General features: G+C 35.3%; 1 protein-coding gene across 1 annotated transcript in view; it reads right to left on the reverse strand.

The window, feature by feature from the left end:
* Positions 1-23,452, reverse strand: part of T48 (FU domain-containing protein T48) — a 277,513-nt gene that overhangs the window by 116,123 nt on the left and 137,938 nt on the right. The gene's annotated exons all lie outside the window — the stretch shown is intronic.

Consider the following 23,452-nt stretch of genomic DNA (forward strand, 5'->3'; position numbering starts at 1 on the left):
GCAGCTAGACAATGAATGAGTCAAGCTGAATTTCCAATATGGTGAAGTTTGTGAACGCACGACCACAATAACTCAGATGGCTGCCTAACTGCTGCTGCTGCTAGTCTGTCAAAAGTTACAAACAATGTAACAGCTGATGACACGCTCACGATAATGTCTCAGTTTTGTGGTAATGATGCGAATGATGATGATGATGGCCAACATGCTTAAGATATTTTAGAGTTTATTTATCTCCTAAATATTTACATATAAACAAATTGTTGCAAAATGTCAACAATAGAAACAAATTTACGAAAAAAAAAACTTGCGTATGATTTGTAAGGTAATGGTTTTGTTGTGATGTTGAAATTATGCAGTAATTGGATGAATATCTCTATAAATAGCAAAACTTGCTAAAAAATAAAATAAAATCTAATATAAAGCGGATGATAGATGATAACAAGTTACGGCCGTGATTGGCGTTAACATGGCAAAGTTCAGGACATATCACAGTCACTCTTTCATATTAGGGACACACTGAACATCTTTATGTGTCATAAGGAACCCGTGATTGGCTTTAACATGGCAAAGTTCAGGACATATGACATTCACTCTTTCATATTAGGGACACACTGATCATCTTTATGTGTCACAAGGGACCCATTAAAGACTGTGACTTAACATCGGTCAAATCAAACGCTCATCTATAACGTCGATCACTTCAGTCCATCTTCTTTCAGAAGATCAGTCGATGTTCTCAAAGAAGATCATTCGATCGCCTTATAGAAGATCAGCGCATCTTCTTAAATAATATCAGTCAATCTTCTTAGAGAAGATCAAGCTGTCTTCTTAAAGAAGATCATAAAAAAGCAGTCGATGATCTTCTCATAGAATATGAGATGAACCCTTATAGAAGATTAGTCGATCTTTTTATAGAAGGGTAGTCGATCTTCTCATAGAACATTAGACTATCTTCTAGTAGATGATCAGTCTATATTATTTTAGAAGACCAGCTGAATATCTCAATTAAGATCAGTCCATCTTCTTCTAGATGACCAGTCGATTTTCTTAAGAGGATCAGCCGATCTTCTTAAAAGGATCAGCCGATCTTTTTAGAGAGGGTCAGTCGATCTTCTCATAGAAGATCAGTCGATCTTGTCATAGAAGGGCAACCGATCTCCTTACAGAACATCGGTCGATCTTCTAATAAAATATCAAATATCTTCATATAGAAGATCCGTCGACTTTCTCATTAAGTCAGTCAATCTTCTCAATGAAGATCGGTCGATCTTGTCATAGACGATCAGCCGTCGATCTTCTCATAGATTATAAGTCAAGTCAATTTTCTTTTAGTTCAGTCTTATAGAAGATCATTCGATCCTCTCATAGAAGAGTTCTTGATCTTCTTATAGAATATCAGCCAATATCCTTATAGAGGAACAACCGATCTTCATATCGACGAGTAGTCGATCTTATTATATAAGATTAGTCGATTTTCTCATTTAAGATCAGTCAATCTCCTTATAGAAGATCATTCGATATTCTCTCAGAAGAACATTCGATTTTCTCATAGACGATCAGACGATCTTCTCATAGAATGTCAGTTGATATTCTTGTAGAAAATCGGGCAATCGCCCTGTAGAAGATCAGTCGATCTTGTCATGGAAAATCAGATGATCTTCCCATAGAAGATCAGTCAATCGCCTTACAGAAGATCAGTTGATATTCTCATAGAAGGATCAGTCGATGTTTCCATAGAAGATCAGACGATCTTCTCATAGAAGATAAGCCGATCTTCTCATAGAAGTTCAGTTGATATCCTTGTAGAAAATCAGTCAATCGCCTTATAAAAGATCAGTCGATCTTCTCAGAGATTGTCTCATAGAAGATCGGTCGATCTTCTCATAAAATATCGTTCGACCTTCTCATAAAAGATCAGTCGATCTTCTCATAGAAAATCAGACGATCTTCTCATATAAGATCAGTCAACCTATTCATAGAAGATCAGGTGATCTTCTCATAGAAGGTCAATTGATATTCTTGTAGAAAATCAGTTAATCGCCTTATAGAAGATCAGCCGATATTCTCATAGAAGGATCAGTCGATATTCTCATAGAAGAACATACGATCTTCTCATAGAAGATAAGCCGATCTTCTCATAGAAGGTCAGTTGATATTCTTGTAGAAAATCGGTCAATCGCCCAATAGAAGATCACTCGATCTTCTCATAGAATGTCGGTCGATCGTCTCATAGAAGATCGGTCGATCTTCTCATAGAAGATCAGGCAATCGCCTTATAGAAGATCAGTTGATTTTCCCATAGAAGATCAGACGATCTTCTCATATAATTTAAGCCGATCTTCTCATAGAAGGACAGTTGATATTCTTGCAGAAAAACAGTCAATCGCCTTATAGAAGATCAGTCGATCTTCTCATAGAATATCGGTCGATCGTCTTATAGAAGATCGGTCGGTTGATGTTCCAGTAGAAGAGCAAACGATCTTCTTATTCAAGGTCTGTCGATCGTCATATAAAAGGGTAGTTGATCTTCTTACAGAAGGTCAGTCGATTTTATTGTAAAAGATCGGTCAATCTTCTTCACAGAATATCAGCCAATCTTATAAAAGATCGGTCGATCTTCTCATAGAGGATCAGTCGATATCCTCATAGATGATAAGTCAATCTGCTCATAGAAGATCAGCCGAGTTTCTTATAGAAGATCAATGGAACTTCTTATAGAAGATCAATGGAACTTCTTATAGAAGATCAATGGAACTTCTTATAGAAGATCAATGCAACTTCTTATATCGATCTTCTTAGAGAATATCGGTCGATCGTCTCATGGAATATCAGTCGATATTCTGATAGAAGATCAGACGATCTTTTAATAGAAGATCAGACGATCTTCTTATAGAAGATAAGACGATCTTCTTATAGAAGATCAGTCGATCTTCTAATAGAAGATCAGACGATCTTCTCATAGAAGATAAGCCGATCTTCTCATAGAAGATCAATCTTGTAGAAGATCGGTCAATCGCCTTATAGAGGATCAGTCGATCTTCTCATGGAAAAATCAGATGATATTCCCATAGAAGATCAGTCAATCTCCTTATAGAAGATCAGTCAATCTCCTTATAGAAGATCAGACGATCTTCTCATAGAAGATCAGTCAATCGCCTTGTAGAAGATCAGTCGATAGAAGGATCAGTCTATTTTTCCATAGAAGATCACACGATCTTCTCATAGAAGGTCAGTTGATATCCTTGTAGAAATCAGTCAATCGCCCTATAAAAGATCAGTCGATCTTCTCAGAGAATATAGGTCGATCGTCTCATAGAAGACCAGACGATCTTCTAATAGAAGACCAGACGATCTTCTAATAGAAGATCAGACGATCTTCTCATAGAAGACCAGACGATCTTCTAATAGAAGATCAGACGATCTTCTAATAGAAGATCAGACAATCTTCTCATAGAAGATAATCCGATCTTCTCATAGAAGATCAATCTTGTAGGAGATCAGTCAATCGCCTTATAGAAGATCAGTCGATATTCTCATAGAAGATCCGTCGATCTTCTCATAGAAAATCAGATAATCTTCCCATAGAAGATCAGTCAATCTCCTTATAGTAGATCAGTCGATTTTCTCATAGAAAATCAGACGATCGTCTCATAGAAGATCGGTCGGTTGATCTTCCAATAGAAGAACAGACGATATTCTTATGCAAGGTCTGTCGATCTTCATATCAAAAGGTAGTTGATCTTCTTACAGAAGGTCAGTCGATTTTATTATAAAAGATCGGTCAATCTTCTTCACAGAATATCAGCCAATCTTATAAAAGATCGGTCGATCTTCTCATAGAGGATCAGTCGATATCCTCATAGATGATAAGTCAATCTGCTCATAGAAGATCAGCCGAGTTTCTTATAGAAGATCAATGGAACTTCTTATAGAAGATCAATGCAACTTCTTATAGAAGATCAATCGAACTTCTTATAGAAGATCCGTCAATCATCTCATAGAAGATCGGTCGATCTTCCTGTAGAAGATCAGTCGACCTTCTTCTTCTCAAAGAAGATCAGCCTATTTCGATGCGATCTTCTTATAGAACATCATCTGTTCGTAGAAGATTAGTCGAGATAAAAGTCCTATTAACATGTCAATAATTTTGGGAAAGGTTTTTGGAACATTGGGACCATTAACTAGGGAAATATGTAGAATAAAATTAAAGCGTTTTAACAAAGACCTCAACGACTACTAGCAGCTTTAGTGCGAGACGTGTATGAAGGAGAGGCCCTGAATATTGGGACATATTTGGCCCATATCTCAGGAAATATTGGTATCCCCCAGTAAATAAATATAATGTTACTACATTCGAGAGCCATCGTAGTCTATGATTGAAATTGAATTAAGTTTGAAAATTTTTTGGAACAAATCGGTTGTTCCAGTCGAGAGTTATACTTCCAGAGACAATGGTCTAAAAGCTTTAAAACCCCGGCATTAACTAAATGACTGATGAGCACTATAGCTTACGAATTGAGTATCCGATTCGGCTGAAACTTTACGTAAAATTTCTACCAAACATACACCATGTTTCAATATTGTCTATATCCAAAAAAAAAAAAAAAACCTTCCGATATCTCCTTCAGAAAAGTTGAAAATTTTCACATAAATGCAGTATGTAGACTCTTCGAGAATAGTTCTGAAACTTTCATCGAAGTTAGTTCTTGTGATTCTGATTTCTACAATATAATGTTATTAGTGGCCAATTCCATGTTTCCTGACATAGAGGTCCACAAGCTTTCTACGGTAACTAACTGAACTTTTGCGGAGAAGGAATAGACCAAAATAGTTCATCTTGGAACTGAAACTGTGAGTCGTTGCTTTCCCCGAAGGCCATGAAAGGAATGACTCACAAAATTAGATTCGATGCCAAGTACAACTGTTTCGTGCTCGAATCCAGTTGAAGGCAAGTTTCGGGTAGTGTTGAAATTTTAATAGTGATCATGATCATCACTCAAAAATGTATAGTATTCATGCAATTTTCCAATTTTCAAAGGTGTTGTTTTTTTTTATTTTTTGTAAATTGAGAAGATGACCTAAACCTCAAATTGATTTTTAATTTAATAATATTTTGAACTTGTTGAACTCAATTAATAAAAAACAAAACGACGAACTGAAAACAAGCGCTGTGACACAAGCTGAAGCCAAAACTGAAGATGATGACAAGTAGAATTGCACAAATTGAAAGTGAAATACACAAAGCCAGACTGACAATATATTGCCTCCTGTCATACTGATTGAGTGGGTGGCGGCGACTATTTTATGGTTATTTCATTGAACAGAAATAATTGTAAAATTTATTTAATTTGTTCTTCTTCTCGCCAAAACGAACAAAGCTCGTCAAGATGACGATGCTGATGATGATGTGCTCTTTAAATTATTTCATTAGGGTTATTGGTCAAGTTATTAGACATGAAGGTGATAAAAATGTATGTGGGGAGCTTGTAAATGCAAAAGAAAGAATGAATGAATAAATGAATGGAAGGGAATGGAAAAACTGTGAAATTTTATTTTGAATTCGACATTGAAGGGAGATAAGAACGATGAATTTCTTAATACCGGCGACAAAATATGTTGTAAATGTAGCATATAAACTAATAATAGCATATTGTAATTAATGTGGAACATGGGTCAAAGACCAATAGAAGAATGGGAATTACACATAATTGGATGCGTTTCGATGAATGTGACAGGGGAGTCTATGGGTTTTTAGAAGGGGGAATTTAAATATTTGTTATTCCAAATATTTTAAGCGATTTAATAAAAAATAAAATTGGAATAAAAATTAGTATGACTAATAACTAAATTCGTTGGAATTCTCATTCACTTTGAAACAATAACTCAATTTTTAAATAAGTTACCTTTTTTCGGAGTATGACAAATTTTTAAGTATGTTTGCAAGTGTATAATAAAGCAATTATATAGTTTAGCTAATATAGAATTCCCAATTAAAGGTGTAAATTAAAAATTCTTTTGTTTTAATTTCCCCCCTTAGAAAATTGGTATAGAAATTCATAGAAATCGCTCGGGCGGAAACATTTAATTACTGACATTTGTTATTTGAAATTAGCAACTAGACAATACAATCATTAAATTTTACTTTTTTTGTATTATTTGATTAGCTTATTGACCTTTGGTACTTTAGCAAATAAAACAAGGAGGTTTATTGCTTTTTTCCCCAACGTTTCGTCACTTTCTTGGTAACGTCATCAGGGGAAATCGTCTATTAAATAAAATAAAATATTTCACAATTTCATCAGTGCGAGAATGATCTTAGAATTGCCAATAATTTTAAACTTACAATATTATTATAAGGCGTGTTATCATTAAATCTTATATTTAAAACATAAAAGACAATTCACACGACTTAGAACTAATATCACAGCGGGTTACTTTATTGCGATTCCATAACTGCAGCTTATATTGTCAGTATCTTCTTTCATGTTTATCGTTCTGTCAATGTTTTTTTGGATATGTAAGCTTTCTATAATCAGTCTCTTCTTTTCATTTCTCTCTTTATCTATTATTTGCACATTGTCAAAATCTGGAGAGTGACCTGTGTTGAGAACATGTTGTGCTAGCGCTGTTGTTTCCTTTTGTTTTTCTATAACTGTGTTCCAGAACTAAAAAGTTTTTACAATTTTTACGAGTTTTACACATTTTACTCGAAAAAGCGTTCCCGTACACAAAAAAGTTGTAAAATGTTCACTTCTCTTTAAACAAAAATGGCGCTGAATGGCGCTCTCTTTAAAAACTTTTTACACGACAAATTTGGGCGAGTAAAAAAATAGTAACATGGTTGCCGGCGTCTGATTGGCTGATACGCCGACTTTGACATTTGTTCCAGTTTTTTTGACGTATTTTCCATTTTTCCGTTCCCGAACTATTTCAGAAAACTTGTGAGTGAGAACAAATTTTTTGCAGTTCTCTCTTTTACGAGTTTTACCATTAAAATGTACGGGAACGAAGCTTATGTCTAGCTTGTGTTCAGTCATTCGTGTACTCAGAGTTCTTTTTGTTGTTCCGATGTAAATCTTATTACATTTCTCTTCTGGTTTACCTTTGCATTCAATTTGGTAGACCACATTGCTTTGTTGTTGTTTTTCTATAGGTGTTTTTGTATTCGTAAATAATGTGCGTAATGTTGTGTTTGGTTTGTATGCAAAGCTGGCATTGTTGTTATTTATTATTTGACGTAGGTGATAACTGTCAAAAAGGCCAGGAATATATGGAACACTGTAAAATTTTTTAGGTGATGAGTTTTCCTTTGTCGTCATTGAATTGTCTTCTTCTTTTTTTGATTTTTCTCTTTGTTTCTTCTATTAAATTATTTATGATTTTTGTTGGAAAGCAGTTATTTTTCAAAATGTTTGTTACTGCCATTGTATTCTTGCTGTGGAATTGTTCGTCACTAACACTGTGATACAAATGTGGACAAAATTTTTTTGCAGGATTTCTGATGCACAAATTCGGTTTTGTGGGAGTCCACAGAAGACGAAAATACCTTTGGTTTCTTTGGGTCACTTCGGTTTTTCATTTTATAACGGTAAATGTAGTGAAAAATGGGCTTTCTTGGATTTTCAACTTTAAACGGACATTACTTCTTTTTTCCACAACCGATTTGCACACACTGTTTTTCATTAAAAAGGGGAGAGTAATGCCTTTCAAACAAGCCATAGATTTTTAAAATCGGTTAACAAATGGCTAAGTAATAATGGTTTAAGTGTGACAAAAACGCATTAGAAAACAGTAAAATGTTTTTCCTTGTGCTCTAGGCTGCGTAAACGACACCTAACAGTACTATTGTTTACTGTTAGGAAGTAGGAAATTTAGTTGGCTTTCCAAAATGGGAAAAACCAACAAAATCCGTTGAAAAATGAATGCGTTATGGCATTTTTTGTGTTTCAACTTTTTGGTTTTTTTTCATATTTTCCTTTATAAAACATTGATACCTTGTGCGTAATTGTTAAGCAGGATAATCACAACTAGAATCATACATGCTAAGATACCCATCTTTTATAAAGGAAAATATGAAAAAAACCAAAAAGTTGAAACACAAAAAATGACATAACGCTTTCATTTTTCAACCGATTTCGTTGGTGTTTCCCATTTTGGAAAGCCAACTAAATTTCATATTTGCTAACTGTAAATAACTGTACTGTTAGGTATCATTTACGCAGCCTAGAGCAGAAGGAAAAACATTTTACTGTTTTTTAATGCGTTTTTGTCACACTTAAACCACAATTACTTAGCCATTTGTTAACCGATTTTAAAAATCTATGGCTTGTTCGAAAGGCATTTCTCTCCCCTTTATAATGAAAAATAGTGTGTGCAAATCGATTGTGGAAAAAAGAAGTAATGTCCGTTTAAAGTTGAAAATCCAAGAAAGCCCATTTTTCACTACATTTACCGTTATAAAATGAAAAACCGAAGTGACCCAAAGAAACCAAAGGTATTTTCGTCTTCTGTGAACTCCCACAAAACCGAATTTATGCACTAGAACCCCTGCAAATTTTCACTGTAGCACAGTGTAATAGATAAAACACGATAAATGAGATTTTTGGCTGTGTTAAGTATTTATGTCTTTGGAAATTGATTAGTCTTCCAGATGAAGTTTCTTTCGAGTACCAATCAAAAACTATTTTATTTCCCTCTCTCTGTAGCTTAGTATCCAGATATGATATAGTGTTGTCCTTTTCTATTTCTATTGTAAATTTGATCTTGTTGTGGTACTTGTTCATTGTAGATAGGATTTCATCTGTATCGTCTTTCTTAATAATAGCTAAAATATCATCTACATACTTATTAATGTATTTGATATTTATGTCCTTTTTTCGAAGTTCAGCTATGGCGTCGTCAAGTAGGTGATCCAAAACAATATCCGCTATGGTAGGCGACAGTGGGTTCCCCATGGGCATGCCAAAAACTTGATTATATATTTTTCCGTCGAAATTAAAATAGTTATTATCCTTTAAACAGAATTGTAAAAGATTGAGGAATAGTTTTTTGGGAATGTTTGTGTATTTTCTGACTTGCTCCCATTTTGCCATTATTATATTTATTGCAGTGTGAACCGGTATGTTGGTGAATAAGGACACTACATCCAATGAGACTAAGATATCACCGTCATCTAGCTTTATATTTCTTAATTTATTCTTTAGGTCTGTTGAATTTTTGATGTTATATACTTTAGATATAATATTTTTCAGTATATTTCCCATGTATTTTGATAACTGGTAGCAGGGAACATTAGTCGAAGAGACGATCGGTCTTAATGGCACGTCAGGTTTGTGTATTTTCGGCAGTCCATAGATTCGGGGTGCATTAGCTGCGGAACTTTGTAATTTCATTTTTTCTAAATATGTGATGTGTTCATTTTTGTATAATTCTGAGACCAGGTTATTGTTTATTCGTTGTAGTCTTGTAGTCGGGTCATTTCTTTGTATTTTGTATGTAGATTTATCCTGTAGGAGTATTCCCATTTTGTTATTGTAGTCTGTTTTATACATCGCCACTGTTTTGTTGCCCTTATCTGCTTGTAATATAATAATATCTTTGTGTTCTTTGAGAAAAGTCTTTGTTTTTTCATAAATTGTTGTAATGAAGCGTTCCTTTTGGTTATATTTTGTGTTCCTTTTGAAATTATTAATTCTGTTTGCTATTTTTGTTCTACATAATTCTTTTTCAGCATCATCTACGTCAAGTATGCATTGTTCGATGTCGGTTATTGCGTGAATTGTCGAGAAATTAGATTTATTAATAGGCAATGCGAACTTTTTCCCAAGTGATAGAAGCCACTTGCACTCAAATGGGAAATCTATGTTAGTTTTATTTTCAAACCAATGTGTGTTGTATGTAAAACCAAATTTATTGAACATAATTTCTTTCAGTGTTGCTAATTTTCTATTTTGTTTGTCTGCTAGGTTATTCTTTATGGCGTTCATTCTGTTATTTTGTTTAAATTTTACATTTGAAGAGCGAGAGTCGTCGCCGTTATAGTGAATTGACTGACTATTTTGCTCACAGCATATTAAATCATGCTTTCGTAATAGACGACTAAATGGAATTGTGTGTTAATGTCTTCACCCCCACAACAGAAATTTGGGTTAATTTCTTTTTTGTTTTTAAATTTCAATATCTAATTATCGATTTGCAATCAAAACAAACGCCAAAAACATTGATGAATTATAAACTGAGCAGAGAAGTGTGTGTGGAGCAGAATCAAAGGTAAACTGCTGCCCAATGAAATTTAATAACCAAAGTATTTTTTAACGCTTCAATCAACAGCTAAATTCAATTATTTTCGAAATTGTAACACATCATTGGAGTGCAACACCACCACCGCACCGCCACCACATTGCACAGAACTTGTTGCCTACCCCACAAGCAAAAGTATTAAATTGTAAACTGTGAACAATGTTGTTGCTGTTTCGTTTTTGTTGGTGGTTGGTGTGAGTGAAGGCATTGTAACATAGGCCGTTCCAAGGCCTCCTTTCAACGATACTCAATTGAATTGAAGTCGTGCTGGCGATCACTTAATAGAAGAAATCAACAACAACAACAACAAAATGCCTAGTGTTTTCAATTCTCAAATCCCCAAATGAAGACAAAAAAATATCTGCGGCTGTTGGTGTTATAAATAAAATTAATTACTTGCAAAGTGAAAATGAAATATCAATAAATTTACAATTTAAGACAATCAACAACTTAGTGTAGGTTAGGTTAACCTAGAATTGGAGAATCTATGGGGTAGAATATAATTGTAGTAAAACATTCAAGAAAGAGGAGGGAAAGTGAGATTTTGCAATGGTTCTACCAATAGACAATGCAATAATTTAATTAAAATTAATCATAACACTTATACTATCTCAACTTTATATTTACAGATTTATGCAATATTTAGGCCCTCCATAGAAATATAGCCCCCATGGAACGGTTCGTCCCGATTTTCGGTATTTTGATGGCTGGGGCCAGAATAATCCACCGAAATGGCTAAAATTTGGTATTTAGTCTTCATTGCGGTATACAACTTTGCATATGAAATTTGTCGGTATAAGGTCCAGGCCTTAGTATAGCTCCCATAGAACGGTACCTCCAGATTTCCGGTATTTTGAAGTTTGGCATCAATAGTCTACCGAAATTGTTGAAATTTGGTATTTAGTCTTTATTTGGGGTTTAAAACTTTCCATATGAAATTTGTCGGTATATGTCCACGCCTTCATATAGCCCCATCACAATTTTCGAAATTTTGAAGCTGATGGCCTCAATATTCCAACGAAATGACTGAAATATGGTATTTAGTCTTCGTTGGGGGCAAAAAACTTTCCACCTGAAATTTTTAGGTAGAGGTCCACGCCTTCATATTGCCCTTAAATAACGGAACATCGCGTTGTTGTGGCCACAAACCTTCAAAATACCGAAAATCTGCCACGGAAATGGTTGAAATTTGGTATTTAGTCTACGTTGAAGGTAAAAACCTTTCCGACTGAAATTCGCCGGTATAGGTCCACGTGTCGATATAGCCCCCATAGAACGGTACGTTCCTATTTACGTAATTCTGTAGGTTGCGACGTCAATATCCCACGGAAATGACTGGAATTTCTTATTTAGTTTTCCATGAGGTTATATAATCTTTATGAAGAGAATTATCAGTACGCGTCTTCCTATATCCCCCATAGAAGCGTAAAAACTTTCCCCCAGAAATTTGTCGGTATAGATCGAAGATTTGATATAGCCCCAATAGAACAGTACCTCCCGAAGTTGGGTATTTTGAAATTCCTGAAATTTGGTATTGTTCCATTTTACTTCAATACAACTCATGGTGGGTATAACAAATTCGGCGCGGCCGAACTAAACGCCGTTCTTACTTGTTAGTTAGGTATAACCGTTTTATAACTGTTATAATAACTAAATATTACTAAAGCTAAGAGAAATATATGATTTTCAATTATTAACAAGTAAAAAAGTATCAGTCGGTTTGCCGACAGAGATATACCCTCAGCCTATGTGAATTGAAACTTTCATCTTTGGACAGATCGAATGTATTTAGGGTCTTTTCAGAATTTTGTGGCGAAGTACCGGAATTTGTGGACCGGTATTACGAATATTCGAACTGAAACTAATTTGGGACAAAATATGACGAAGGCCAAATTTTGGAACAAATCGGTTGATCAGTTCGAGAGTTATTGTGCTCTCCAGCCAATACATATGGTGCCATAGAGCTGTTTTACACCTTTCGGGCTGTTTTATCAAGAAGTATGGACTTGCCGCTGAAAGAACTTTTACCGTCGTAATGGAGGCAGCGAATGCGCAAGTTGATTCAACAAAAATCAAAGTGATTCGAGAGATATCCGTGGGAGTAGGCAAATATAGTCCACATTCGAACCTGATCTATATCTGGTAGATATATTAGGATGTGTAAAGTATGGACCAAATCGGTCACTCCCTCCCAAGTGTTATCGTACGTACAATTTTTCCAAACCTTTTCGGACTTTTGTGGGGGAGGTACCTGAAGGAGTGGACCGATATGGCTTATCTTCAAACTGAAGCTAAGTTTGGACAAAATATGACGAAGGCCAAATTTTGAACCAAATCGGTTGATCAGTTCGAGAGTTATCGTGCTCTCCACCCGCTACATATTGTGTCGTAGGGTTTTTTTACACCTTTCGGACTGTTTTCTCAAGAGTATGGACTTGCCCCTGAAAAAACTTTTACCGTCGTAATGGAGGTAGCGAATGCAAGTTGCTTCAACAAAAATCAAAATGATTCGAAAGCAGGTCTTAAAGTGTAGGGAATGTATCTGAAGGAGTGGACGGATATGGTTTATCTTCGAACTTAAACTATGTCTGGACAAATTTTGGACCGAATCTGCAGATCCGTTCTAGAGTTATATTGCGCTCCAACCACTACACGCGGTGTCATAGGAGTTCTTTTTTTGCAACTTTCAGGCTATTTTCTCAGGAAGTATGGACTTGCCCCTAATGAAACTTACAGCGTCGTATGGGGGGCAGTGAATACAAGTTGCTTCAACAAAAATCAAAGCGATTCGAAAGCAGGTCCTAAACTGAACTTTTCCCAAATTTTGTGTGGGAGATACCCGAAGGAGTGGGCCGATTGGGTCTTTATTGGAACCTCATTTAAGTCTGGTAGACATTTCGCTATGAGCAAAGTATATATCAAATCGGTTACGCCCTTCAAGAGTTACCATGCGCACAAATTTCCGAACATTTTCGAACTTTTGTGGGGAGGTACCGGAAGGTGTGGACCGATATAATCCATCTTCGAACTTAAACTAAGGGGTCGATCATCGATAACAATTATCGTTGAGTGGCGTTGCCAGTTGTCAAAATTGATTCACGTATGTCAACTCTCAACTGAAGTTGCGAATCTCAGTTGACGAAGCGGCTGTTTTTCAGCAACCACAAATTTTCAGTTGCAGTGAACATTTTCGAAGAAACAAGAAGTAAAATGGAAGGAAAAATAAGCATTTTGTTAAAAATTATTGATTCTTTGCATTATTAATTAATTTTGTGTATCAATATGGTAAAAATAACGACAAAGCAACAGTTCGAAATATTAATTGATAAGCTGAGTGAAAATCCAAACTTAGCCCGAAGAGTTCGGGTTTTTGGTGAAACCAAAGCCACAGCGGGTGAACATTTAAGCTAAAATAACCTTTCCTGTTTAAGTACAAATGACGAACATCCTCCTTTGGACCCATAATGTCACATGTGTTCCATCTATACAGCCAACTACACCAGGGAATTTCGTTTTTGAATAAAAATGGATTTTATTATGTCTTTTTTCCTCCTCCGTCAACTTCGAAATGATCCAATTTTGGCACAATTTATCCTCTATCAAGTGGACAACTTCCTTCAATACTCTCGACAATGTAGATTGACCCATGCAACTGTTGAAATCATTGCATTGGGACTTTTGGAAACTTCCGTCCGCAAAGAATCTCAACGCTGCGCACACTTTTAAAGGTGGGGGTATTGCTGTTGATCTGTAACTTACTTTGAAGTCATCCTTTAACGTTTCCACAACGTAACCTACGGCATCCTTTGGCAATCCAAAATACGCCTTAAACCTGAGATAATTTACTGATTATACAGATTTTTCCACATGATCATCAGCTTACAGTGCAGATGGCAATTCCAATGGATTCGACTTGTCCCTCAAATTTCTTCTAATAGATGCAATGTCCTGTAAATTTTCTGCATCATCAAAAAATAATTCCACCGAACTTATCATTTTTGCAAATAAAACTTGACGATCCGAAGATTCAATGGTCAGGTTATATTCCAACCTGGGGTTGTTTTCCAAATTTGCTTTACTCAGCCAAAATATTAAAATATTGTCCAGAATGCACAAAAGAGTCAACCAAAGCGCAAATTATTTTAAATAGTTTTTTTTTTTTGCGAATAGAGGTCACAAGTTTGAAAAAACACTGATCGATAACATGTTTATCGACCACCCAGTTGAGTTGACATTAATGGTACAACATTTCATCTCAGTCGCGCAGACAACTGACAACTCAACTCAAGTTAAGTGGCAATGCAAGATAGACCCATAAGTTTGGACAAAATATTACGAAAGACAAATTTTGGACCGATTCGGTTGATCAGTTCGAGAGTTATCGTGAGCACCAGCCAGACAGACAGACGGACATACTGGCTAAATCAACTCCAAATCGTCGAAAGGTATGTCGTTCAAGCATACTTGGGGTCTAAAACCATTATTTTCATGAGACACATTTTGCCCGTGTGAAAGTGTATATACATACCCTCGTTAGTATAAATGCTTAGGGTATAAAAATGATTTAGTAATGGTTCTTAGGAAGCTTGGATATTTTGCTGTCATTTAGAAATGTTTTGTAATAGGCAATGCGGGTTTCTATTTTATTTGTAATATACAATGAAAGGTTTTGTTTATTAAACTGTTATACTGTCTGAACTTTAGCTTTAGATTCGCTCATTATTGTTGTTGGTAATAATAAAAAGTTATATTTACGGATGATGTAGTGGTAAGCACGTCCGCCTTCAATTCAGAAGGTCTGCGGTTCAAGCCATGTGCAGAACATTAGAATTTATGGTGGTGGCAAATCCCCTCAGTGTAATGTAGGCCACATTTCCTGAGTATTTCAGCCATGAATAACTTTTCTACTAGTGGTGTCGTAAGACACGCCGTCGGGCTCGGCGATAAAAGTAGGTCCCATATCATTGAGCCACTATGAACCGGCGTGCACTCATTTATATGAGAGAAGTCTCCCTTGTACCTTCGGGGATGTTGTTTGATGTATTACAACAGTTTTATAACAGTTTTATAATAATTTCAAAACTGTTATAATAACAAAAATACGCAGTTTTCACTCATTGAGAAATATTTTCTCCACGTCACGTAAATGTCATTTATAATTTGTAAAATACCAACAGGATTAAAAACAGAAGGACTAATATTTACAGATTTATGCAATTTATTGTTGTGTATAACAGTTTTATAACAGTTACAAAACTGTTATAATAACGGAAATTTATGAACATTGATTTTGTTTTTCTCAGTCACTGTAGATTTTTTCTACGGTGAACAACGAATATCTTAGTTTTTCACACAAAAATGCGATTATAACATTTCTTATTATTAGCTAAAGTTCAGCTTTTTAATGATGTGACACCCTTAGTATGCTTCACAGCAAATAGAAATGCGGGAGTAACATATACAGATTTCTGTAACTTTTGGTTAAGTATAACTGTTACAAAACTGTAATAATGATGTTTTCCTGCACAGATTTGGTTTTTTTTTCTTTTGAATTTTCGGGTCATTATCGAGGAAAGTATGGGGAATTCTTCATGATTTACAGATTTATGGTGCAATTTATTGTTGGGTATAACAGTTTAATAATAGTTACAAAACTGTTATAAAAACTGATATTAAGGGAAATTGTTTTTTTTTCTCAGTCATTGGGGATTTTTTTCTACGGCGAACAACAAAAATGCGATTATAGCAGTTATCATTTTTAGCTTAAGCTCAGCTTGTTATTGATGTGACTCCCTCAGAATTCTTCACAACAACTACAAATACGGGAGTAACATATATAGATTTCTGCCACTTTTAGTTAAGTATAACAGTTATAAAACTGTAAGAATTCTGGTTTCCAGCATAAAATTGGTTTCTGTGGAACTTTTGGGTCGCTATAGAGAGAATTTTGAAGAATAAATATATAACATTGTAACAACAACAACAAAGTCTGTCTGCAGTAAACATCTGGACTGGACTGTACTATTGTGTGGGAGGTGAATGAATGTTGTGATATACCCTCAGACAAGCACATCAGCTCGTCTCGGATCGTTTTTGACATGTTGTGCAACAAGTTCTTCCTGCGAGCCCTGTTAAGTCGGCGCAATTTTATTTCCGGGGCAAGTCCATACTTCCTGAGATTATAGACCAAAAGCCGGCCCTCGAAGGGAGAAACCGATTTGGTCCAAACGTTGGACATCGTTTTATTTCTTACAGACTCGGATTATGACCGAGGACTCATCTGTGATCGTTTTTAAATTATTGGCAACATGTTGTGTATTCCAGAGGAAGTGGCCCAAAAACTCATAAAAATCCAATAGACGTCTTCTTTAGATCCGAGACTGAGGGTATACATAGATCTGTCGACACAACTGGCTGATACTTTCTTACTTATTCATGTCAGGAAGTATGAACTTGCGCACGAAAAACATCCTTTCCTTATAAACAGGACCAAATGGACTATTTTCTGTGGAAATTTCAGAACGTTCCTCGAACAGGTATTTTGTGAGGGAGGTAGCGGAAGGAATTATCGCTTATAATCCATATTAAAACATGATATATGTTTGGTAGAAATATTGCGAAGTAAAAAGATTCGCCACAATGCAGAAGGGCCTTTCGGGATATTATGACAGGACTATTATGGACTTGGTCACATTGAAAATTTCATAATGGTTCTCGAACAGTCTTTAAACTGCACATAACGGAACATTTTTTAACCTCTATGAGGGAGGAAGGTACCCAAAGGTGTATAGTCCATCTCCGAACATGATCTACGTTGTGAAGAAATATCATGATGTCCAATGGTTTCATATCTCGACGAGATAAAGCGATATACCGATGTGTGTCCGTCCGTCCGTCTGTCCATTATAAATTGTAATCAAACTCCAGGTCATAATTATGGACCGATCTTCACGAAATTTTGAATGGAGGTCAGCTTCAGACCAGAATAGATACCTATTGTCATTGGTGATGAAATATTTAGGGGTCCAAAAACAATCATGATAGAAAAGTTTTCAAATCATTATAGAACAATTTCCTAGTTTTTAAATTTATGCAAATTACAATGCAGTACGGCGTCTTTAAATTGTTGTGCTACCTTTGATTAAAATCACCGAAACCTATTTCTAAAAGTCTTTCAGTATTTTTATACCCTCAGCCTTTAGGCTAAGGAGGGTATATACACTTTGATACGATGAAAATGTGCCTCATCGAAATAATGGTTTTAGACCCCAAGTATGTTTGGACGAAATGTGTTTCAGACAATTTGGAGTCGATCTAGCCATGTCCGTCCGTCTGTCTGCCTGTCCTGCTGGCTGGAGCGCACGATAACTCTCGAATGGAAGAACCGATTCGGTTCAAATTTTGGCTTTCGTAATATTTTGCCCAAACTTAGTTTAAGTTCGAAGATGAGCTACATCGGTCCACTCCTTCCGATACCTCCCCCACAAAAGTTCGAAAATGTTCGGAAAGCTTGTGCGCACGATAACTCTTGAAGGGAGTGACAGATTTGGTTCGTACTTTGTATAGCGTAAACTTTCTACCAGAGTAATATGAGGTTCCAATATGGTCTCAATAGGTCCACTCCTTCGGGTACCTCCCACACAAAATTTCGGGAAAGTTCAGTTTAGGGCCATCTCTCGAATCGCTATGATTTTTGTTTTAGCAACTTGTATTCACTGCCCTTCATACGACGGTACAAGTTTCATCAGGGGCAAGTCCATACTTCCTGAGAAAATAGCATGAAAGTTGCAAAAAAAACAACCCCTATGACACCGTGTGAGGTGGTTGGAGCGCAAGATAACTCTCGAACGGATCTGCCGATTCGGTCCAAAATATGGCCTTAGTAATATTTTGTCCAAACATAGTTTAAGTTTGAAGATAAGCCATATCGGTCCACTCCTTCAGGTACCTTCCCCACAAAAGTTCAAAAATGTTCGTACGGTAACTCTTGAAGGGAGTGGCCGAATTGGTCTATACTTTACACATCCTAATATATCTACCAGATATAGATCAGGTTCAAATATGGACTATATTTGTCCACTCCATCCGGTACCTCCCACACAAAATGTTCGGATAAGTTCACTTTGACCTGATATCGAATCACTTTGAATTTTTTTGAAGCAACTTGCATTCGCTGCCTCATTTACGATGGTAAATGTTTTTTAGGGGCAAGTCCATACTTCCTGAGCAAACAGCCCGATGAGTGTAAAAACCCCCTATGGCACCATATGTTGTGGCTGGAGATCTACATTCATAACGGTCAATGTCGATCCATTCCTTTTAGTATCTCCTCCGCAAAACTTTTGATCTTTAATCCTAATCAACATTTTTGTCTGTTCAAACCACCAAAAATTTTTAAAACCCCCTAAATACATACGTATTTTGGGAAAAAATTGTTTCAATATACACAGGCTGAGGGTATATCTCTGTCGGCAAAGCCGACTGATACTTTTTTACTTGTTTTAGTAACATACAGCCAAAAAGGTCCGATTGCCCATTATGAAATCAGGAAAATAACATCTAACCTTTCCAGTAATGACGGCGTATATCTCTGGTATATTATCATGTATATCAACTTATGTAGGTATACCCGGACGGCTAAAATATGTCGCAATTATATAAAATAAATTCCGTGGAAAACTAGTTCCGACTATAACCTCTCTTACTTGTTTGAAACATAGTTTAGGGTCCAAAATAATAATACCAATGAGGGCCTTTTTGATCGTATCGAGGTGTATATATCCTCATTAGCGTAAAGGCGGCTAAGGTTATTAAAACAACCTGCAACAGTTAAAATATTTTATCGAAAATCAAAGTAAAAATCGTGATATTGATCTTGACATATGAATTACATGAACTCAGTCCCAAGTTTTGCTCCTATATTTTTTCTCAGTGTACTTGATGTTGTAATCACCAATTAAATTAAATACTCCTTTGTCTTTTTTGGATTCTTGTCTTTTTTTGGAAAGGTAATAAACAAAAATACAACATATGTATGTTCTCAACATTGTTGTAAATTACTCGTGTAAAATTACATACATATTAAAAAAACGTAACAAATAAATTTCCGTCTCTATTGAACAGACAACAGAAGAATTTTCAATGTCATTTTTAAAACGGCAAAAGAATTTGTCACAAGTAGTTGTTGTGTTGTATTCGGTAACCAACAGAGAAACAAAATCAATCAAAATGGAATTGGTGCGTATGTCAAATTATCCATGGCTCATGGTGTAAAGAATGACATAAAATTGTTTGACATTTAGAGAATATTGACAAATAAACGTTATTCGTATAAGGTGGGGTTTTCAAATTCACAAGCTTTATATGGTGGTAACGCACCCAAAATGTCTGTCGTATAATTTTTTTGTTTATTTATTGTTTATGTGTTTTTCATTGTTTTTGATCATTCAATTTTTTTTTTTTCAATTTATTGTTATTGTTTATATTGAATTTGAATACTTAAACTTTTAAACAATCCGCCGAAGTTCAAGTTCAATTACACACAAACTCACGTTGTTTGGTATAAATTTGTATGTGCGGTGATTATTCATATCTTTACATTCATTAAAATAATAAACATATTTGATTCATTATCTTCTGCTGATGTTTGTAATTCAAAATGTTCTTCTTTCCGCAACTGTTTTCTCGTTTTATTCAAATTTATTATTATTAATTTGAAATGCAATAGGCGTAAAGAATCCAACATTTGAATTCTAATTGTTTAACTTAAATCTATTTTATTTTACTGGGTGTGTTGCTGATGTTGAGAGAGCGGCGGGCGGCATTGTTTTGTGTTATGATTTTTTTTTTTCAATAATTCCTGGTATTGAATTATTGTGTGATTGTAAATTTCACACATTTAAAAAATTCTTAATTCATTTCAATTGCTTTTCAAGGAGGAGATTTGAAAAATACAGACGACAACGAAATATTTCCATATTAATTGCTTAATAAATAAATTCTAATAAATTAATTGCTTTAATGTGTTTTAAATCAGTTTTGTCACGCTTCAGCTTTGATCACAACGAAAAGATTTGTTCGTCGTTGGCTGTGAGAACAAAGACTGGAATTGAGTTACGATATCACCATAATGCACTTGCAGAATAAGTAATATTAAAAACATAGTATTTTTTATTGTGAAAAATTTATATAAACGATAAAGCCTAACAGCATAAAGCCTTTAGGCTATCTAGGCCTCAGCGAAATAAAGGTTTTGGACCCCAAGTATGTTTTGACTAATTCCATTTCCGACAGTTTGCGGTCGGTTTAGCCCTTTAGAAACACGGACGGGGTGTTTCCGACTGATGCTTTCTGAAAATACAAAAACTCGTTTTAATTTACACCTTGCTCTGCAAATGCTTTGATAATTTCAACAACAATTTTGTTCTACGAATGTTTATTTAAGACAGCACAAAAAAATCCACAAGAGAAATATAAACACACGAATAAGAGGCCACAGATACCACAGCCAAAAGGTGGCCAAACTCCCAAGGCATGTAAAAAAAACATGGGTTAGGCCATGAAACCAAACTACACCACCACCAGCACCAGCACTGGTGGCACCGGCAACAGCGCACAACAGACCACAATTATTAACTCCAAATTGATGTGTAATTTTTATGTGATTTCATATGAAATCTGTGCTAATTGCATATCTTTGTTTTTTTTTCTTACGGCACGTTTCTGGCCCCTCAGGTGGCAACCACAGCCTGCGATCTTTTAAAGTCAATTAATAGGAATGTTTTTTTTCGGTTTATAGAAATACAAAGTTGTTGCTGCTGCAGATGATGGTGAATGACATGGAAAACTTATTTGTTTTTTATGAATGTTCTTTAGAAACTGTAACGAAAAAATAGGAATAAGAATGAGGCGCTATAAGAAAATGGCACTCATAAACATATTGTTACGGAATTAGGTTTATTTTAACTCCTTGTAGACGCTGTTTTATTCCCCGATACAATTCGTACCAAATAACAGGAGGTTTATTAACTAATTTCTCGTTGGAATCGAGCTTAATGATCAAAATTGCAAGTGAAAAAGGAAAGCCGACGATTCAAAACCACCCACCCACCATTATGTGACATGACATGTTTCGCCTTTGGTAAAGGCTCCTCAGACATATCGGATGTGTTTTTTGCAACGCTGAATATTTGCTCAATCATTGTACGGCTTTCATGAAAAACGCTTAGCGTAGTCTTTGAAAGTTATGAGAGGTTTCATTTAGATAATGATTCTACAATGCTTTATTAACGTTATTCACTTACTAAGCACACAGCTTTATTCTTTACTTCACTGGCGGTTTTAATTCCCAGTCTGAATAACAACTCAACTCGCCCACCTGCTACTCTCCCGTATTTATACTCGCTATACGTATATAAGGTTCTAGCATCCTCCATCTGGGATCTTCTGTATTGTTTAAGCGATATGCTAACCGATTGGCACACATTTTTCCGAGTGCTCTAATTTCCGATTTTTTCTGACACTTTCTGAATATTTTTTTAGAAATTTGCCGCTTTCTCTAAAATGTTTTCCTAGAAATTGGACCGATTTTCTATAAGTTTTTTTTTTTTAAGAATCTCTGCACATTTTCTGAAGAATCTTAAGAGCCATCGTTCCGATTTTTAATAGATCTTCTAAGGGATTTTTTTGTTCGGTTGTTATAGCAAAACAAAGTGATTGGCAAACTTATTTGTTTTTTATGAATGTTCTTTAGGAACGTTCAAGAAAAAATAGGAATAAGAATGAAGTGCTATAAGAAAATGGCGCTGATAAACATATTGTTACGGATTTAGTTTTATCTTAACTCCGTGTAGGCGCTGTTGTATTTCCCGATACGATTCGTATCAAATAACAGGAGGGCCCGTTTAGATAATGATTCTACAATGCTTTATTAACGTTATTCACTTACTAAGCACACAGCTTTACTCTTTACTTCACTGGCGGTTTTAATTCCCGGTCTGAATAACAACTCAAGTCGCCCACCTGCTACTCTCCCGTATTTATACTCTCTCACCGAAGTATATAAAGTTCTAGCATCCTCCATCTGAGATCTTCTGTATTGTTTAAGCGAAATGATAACCGATTCACCCACATTTTTCCGAGTGCTCTGATTTTCGATTTTTTCTGAGATTTTCTGAATATTTTTTTAGAAATTTGTAGATTTCTATAATATTTTCCTAGAAATTGGACCGATTTTCTATAAGTTTTTTTTTAATAATCTCTGCACATTTTCTGAAGAATCTTAAGAGTCTTTGTTCCGATTTCGAAAAAAAAAAATTCCTAAGAGATTTTTGTTCGGTTGTTGTCGATATACAAAGTGGCTGGCTATAAAATTCGCATATACAGTTTTTAAATTTTTTAATATAAATGTAACATATAATAATTCAACCTAGTGTTGATAGTTTCAACATACTCGTGCACATTTTTCTACTATTAATCACAAAATGATAACAACAGGGAAAATCATTAGACGTTTGAAATTAGAATCTTCCATAAATAGCGGCGCATTTAAAGCAAATTGGGTCGGAGTGGGGGTTTGTTCTGTAGTGTGTCAATATCAAAGGTGTCAGCACCCAAAAATTTTTCCGATTTTTTTTTTTTTTTTCAAAAAATCTAAACCGAATTCAGACCGATTGTCTTTATAAAATCGAAATTTTCCACCGAATTTTCCAGAATTTTTTCTCCAAATTCGGACCGATTTCTGTCAGAAAATCTAAATTTTTCTAAGAAAATTTGTAGTCGTGTTTGAATAAATGAAGTAACGATAATGAATCATTGTTTTATTTGATACAAATCGTATCGGGAAATAAAACAACGTCTAACGGAGTTAAGTTAAACCTTATTCCGTAACAATGCGTTGAATATATCGTGATCCAGCTTGAACGAAATAAAAGAGGCAATAGAACAGGTATAAAGTAAGAAAACAGCAGATGAAGACTGTTAAACGGCGAAAGATTTACAGACCGAAGCCAAAACAGTAGCTGAGATACTTCGATCTCACATCACATCAGCCTGGAAGGAAAAAGAACTGTCTCCAGCGTGGAAGAAAGTTATCGTTATAACATAAGACAGGAAAGATTGTAACAAATGCAGAGGAATAACCCTGCTCAACACC

This window comes from Musca autumnalis, unplaced genomic scaffold, assembly GCF_047663935.1.
Source record: "Musca autumnalis isolate F117 unplaced genomic scaffold, ASM4766393v1 scaffold_1, whole genome shotgun sequence".
Lineage (NCBI taxonomy): Eukaryota > Metazoa > Arthropoda > Insecta > Diptera > Muscidae > Musca > Musca autumnalis.